Raw genomic sequence first — 5259 nt, 5'->3', positions numbered from 1 at the left:
TTCTTGGTAGGCGGGGGCGGGGGAGGCGTTGGAGACCTCCTTGGAGGTGTTGGCAGCGGCGTTGGAGACCTCCTTGGAGGTGGCAGCTGCGGCGTTGGAGACCTCCTTGGAGATGGTGTGGATGCAGCCTTGCCTTCCAACACAATGTCATCGTACAGAGCACTATGATGATCTGGCGATTGAACAATTGGATTTAGGTTGGGGGAGGATCTTCTACAAAAAAAGGAATGACATATTATTATGAGCAGATTATTAATTATTTAAGCCAATACAAATTAATGATGTAGTGTTTTCATCCGCACGTACCTATGGTGAGGTAGTTCAGGAGGAGGTGCAGCCGCCATCCCTGGAATGATGATGTAGCGCTTGCGCCATAGAATGAATGTCTTCTCCGCTTCTCCTAGAGTCTTCTCGCCATCACCTCCAGGAATGTCAAGAGGCAAATCACTAAAACCTTTTTCAGCTTTATCTACCGAGATGGTAGCATATCCTTCTTGGATTATATTCCCATGAATCCTTGGTGTCTTGGTTCAGTCGATAGGATTAACAAGACCGATAGCCACCTTGATTGTGGAATTCTCCTTCGGAATGTGTAGCTCACACGTTGTACAAGGTTCAGTGATGTCATCCACAGGGAAGCGCAGTCCTGTGTCCCCTTGATTTGGTATCTCCGTGGAAGCGCAGCTGCTTTTCAACTGAACAGATTGGCTAATGTTGATTCCTGGCTCTGATGCCTGCTTGCTTGCACTCACTGCTATTTGCATTTGCCTTCTGATTTCCTCCTGCATTCTCGCTTCAAGGTTTTTTTCCCGCTCCTGTGCTTCACGCACCGCTTCCTCCAACCTCTGGAGCCGCTGTGCCTCTTCTTCCTTCTTTCTCTGGCGACTTCTGTAGGAAGGTCTGTCCTGAGGGAATCCATGCTCCCACGAGACACTTCCTTTGCCTCTAGTTCGGCCACCATGTTCAATAGTCCCGATGGCGTATGTCAGCTCATCCTTCTCTCTGTTGGGCCTGAACGCACCACTAGCAGTAGCTCTCTGAGAATAAAACAATCTTTCTGCTGCTTCTTGCAGTCTTGCGCCATAAACACACTTCCCTGTCTCCTGGTTTAGTGTTCCCCCATGACCAAAAAACCAATTCTTTGCATGTTCTCCCCACTCGAGTGATTCTGGTCTGATACCCTTGGCAAGAAGGTCTGCTTCCATTTTGTTCCACTTCTTAATGGCAGTCGGGTAGCCACCTGATCCCAAGGTATGGTGGTATGTCTTCTGTTGGGCATTACGTTGGTTCTTTATCACCCAACTTACACCCTCTTCCGAAGTCTTGTACTGTACAAACTCATCCCAATAGGGCCTCTGCTTTGAGATCGGGCCTGGGACAGTAAAATCTGGTGCTATGTTCTTCTTGACATATGTCGTGTATAGGTGTTTCTTCCAAGTCTGAAACTGGGTGGCCATCTTCTTCATTGCCCAATCCCTAACTCGCTCCTTCAACTCATCACCATCTATTATATCATCATAACCATCTGTTTGGAGCGTGAAATGTACCAAGACATCTTTCCAAATTAACGCCTTGTCATGATCAGAGACAAAACTGATATGAGGAGCATTGGTCTTCTTCTTCCATTCACGGGTACTAATCGGGAGCCTGTCCCGTACAAGGTAACCACAGTGGTGCACAAATTTCATTTTATTCGGCCCCCCCGGTTCTCCTGTATCCACATTGAACTCTGAGATGATGAAGCGGCCCTCCAATGGCTTTTTGGGACCTCGAACATTTTTACTCTTCGTTGTAGTTGTTGATGTCGATCCAGAGGGCTACAAAACATAAACATTATTTTTAATATCATGAGCACACATAAGACATATGATAATATATATAGCTAATAATAAAAAATATATACTTGGCCAGTATGTTGTTGCTCATTTTGTTCAAGAGCTAAGTATTGACTCCCGTCATCTGCATCCTCTTGCACATTATTTTTAGCACCATCATCGCCGGCAACTTGAGTGCCAGTGTTGATCAAATTCATCATCAACTCCTCCTCATCCATGTTTCTCGGGTCGGCCATCTAGCTTCAAAAAACAAAACAAATATATAGTACGTCAAATCTTTGCTTACATGCGTAAAATCTACGAACAATATGCATTATTAAATCTTGCCCCTCGGTCACGGACGCAATTCGCCACACTAGGGAGAACTACGTCGGTACTAGGGCGAATTAGGGCTATACATAAACGGCCGAGGGCAAATTGCATCGGTGACTAGGGCAAACCACGTCGGTGACATCAACAGCGCGGTTCGCCCTGGTGTGATTGTTTAGCATTAACGATAACGATAATATGAATGTTGATCAACTAGGCCACGAGAAAGGGCGGTGTGACAAGAGTGGCGGTGCTCCACTCTGCCGTATATATGTCTGTATACACATGGGTGAACGAGGGCGGCGGTGCTCTACCGTATACATAGAAACGCATGGGCGAACGAGGGCGGCGGTGCTCCGCGACGTATATATACATGCATATGAATACAAATGACGTATATATATGTGTCGGCGCGGTGGCCGGTGTGCTGACGACGACGATGTGAGGCGGGCCGGCGTGCTGACGACGACGACGACGTGAGCTGGCGGGCCGGGGCGGTGTCGGTGCGTGATGTTGTGATCCTATGTACATTGTGAACCATGTAGTCATTCATCATATGAGAAAATTCTATGTTGATAATATAAGTATAAGTCATTATGAAATGTAAGTATATGTGTCTTATTGCTAATATAACCATTATACTATTTCCGAAATGATAAGAATTTATTTTCTTCTTCTACAGGTGATCTCTGATGCTATGATATAAAGTTTGAAGATAGTCTTCCCGGAAAAAATATGTAATGCTCATATTACTTTAGCAACATTAATATATTATATCTGTATATTCAAAGTTCATAAATGAAGAAACGTTGAAGTTTTCCTTCATTTGTCTGTAGCCATGCATGCAAGTCCAACCAAAACTGCTTACATCATCACATGTGATATTTTTTATAAACTAAAAAACGCTTAGTTTACAAACTGGGTATCCAAATTGAGTTCCTATTTGACCATAATTATATATCCTACAACAAATCCTTCAAAAAAAAAGACCCTACATGAATATATTTGAATAAAATTTCGTTAACAAACATTGATCTATGAAGATAGAAAAAATTCTTCTATTGAGCAAAGGCAGTGTTCTAGATTCATGAAACAATGTTCAGTTTCCGGCCACCGTCTGAGAATGTACAAAGAGATCGACGAACATATCACCTCGAGCTCGGCAGTGGAGGGCCTCGGGCGCGGAGGAGGGCCTCGGGCGCGGAGGAGGGCGCGGTGGAGGGGCACGGGCGTGCGCGGAGGAGGGGCACGGGCGCACGCGGTGGAGGCCGCACGAGGAAGAAAAGGGCGGCGGGGTCATGGAAGGCGAACGGACGCGGCGCGAGGAAGAAGAGGGCGGCGGTGTTCGACGAGGAAGAAGACGAGCGGATCGATCTGCGCCAGGCGCTGGAGGTTATATATCAGAGAGAATTACTCCCGGTGCCAGCCACCAACCAGGAGTAAAAACCCTTTACTCCCGGTGCGTATTACCAACCGGGAGTAAAGGTCTCTTTACTCCCGGTGCTTGTTACTAACCGGGAGTAAAGGTATACCTTTACTCCCGATTAGTAACACGCACCGGGAGTAAAGGGTTTTTTTGGCGGGCCACGAAACTGCAGCCCACCTTTACCCCCGGGTGGGCTTCCCACCCGGGAGTAAAGGTGGGCTGCAGTTTCGTTTCCCGCCTGTTTTAAGCAATAGTCTTGTTAAATACAATAAAAATGCAATAGTTTTTGTTAAATACATAGTAAATTAAATAAAAGGCATAAAATTATTTTGTTAAAAATATGAATTTTCTTTTTGTTTATTGCACATAGGAAAAATCTATAACCTAACTTTTTTTATTTTTTGTTAGAATTATAAAACATAATGTAACTAATATTTATTATTTCGTTAATGCAAAAATGTAGTGTTTAATTAAAATTGTTAAAACTATTGGTTTTGGACAGGAAATTTGTTTTCACATCATTTTAACGTTAATATTTTAATTTTTCATCACTCAGTATCCTAATTTACCTTTTTTAGAGAGAAATCCCACCAAATCAAACATTGATTTAATTTGAAACATGACATAATAAACATCTGAATTCACAATTATTACATAATATCTTAAACACACACTATATTAAATCACTATATCATCAAGTGGGCATAGCAGTGAACTTCTTCTTTACGTATGTCCCTTGGTTATGATCGCTTCGTGACCATGGAGTGTCCTCATCATTTACCAAGATGCTAGGGTCTTTGTTCACTTTGAAGGGCGGAATTCGGTCATCCTTTTCATATTCTTCTGACATGTCCGACTTGTCCTCAATTCCCACGATGACTCTTTTCCCTGAAAGAACTATGTGGCGCTTTGGCTCTTTGGTTGAGTCATTATCGTTTTTCCCTCTTTTTGGTTTGGTAGACATATTATTGACATAGAACACCTGATTCACATCCTTGGCAAGGACGAATGGTTCATCTTTGTACTCAATATTACTAAGGTCTACTATTGTCATTCCATACTCGTTGTCTATTGTTACCCTGCCTCTGGTCACCTTGACCCATTGGCACTTGAACAATGGGATCTTCAAAATAGGTGCATATTCTAGTTCCCATATTTCATCTATGCGTCCATAATATGTCTGCTTATTCCCATTCGGGTCTGTGGCATCTATGCGGACACCATTGTTTTGGTTGGTACTCCTTTTATCTTGGGCTACTGTGTAGAATATGTTCCCATTTATCTCGTACCCTTTGTATGTGACAATATGCCATGATGGTTGCATAGCCAATAAATACAGTTGCTCATGGATGCTCTCATCACCTTGACATTTTTTTGTAACCAACCGCTGAAAGTTTCCATGTGCTTACGTGTAATCCAAGCTTCAGTCTTCCCTGGAAACTCGGATCGTAAGAGATCCTTGTGTGTCTCAATATTCGGATCTACCAAAGAGGAGTTCTGTAGAATTGTGTAGTGCGCTTTATTGAAATAATCATCATCCGTACCAATATATGTTTTCCTCCCTAGTGTCCCCTTTCCGCTTAGTCTCCCCTCATGTCTCGATTCAAGAACACCAATCGAGTCAAGGTCGGGAATAAAGTCAACACAGAACTCAATGACCTCTTCTGTTCCATAGCCCTTGGCGATGCT

The sequence above is a fragment of the Miscanthus floridulus genome, chromosome 19 (assembly GCF_019320115.1).
Source record: "Miscanthus floridulus cultivar M001 chromosome 19, ASM1932011v1, whole genome shotgun sequence".
In the NCBI taxonomy this organism is placed as follows: Eukaryota; Viridiplantae; Streptophyta; class Magnoliopsida; order Poales; family Poaceae; genus Miscanthus; species Miscanthus floridulus.
Note: the sequence above shows the minus strand (reverse complement) of the source record.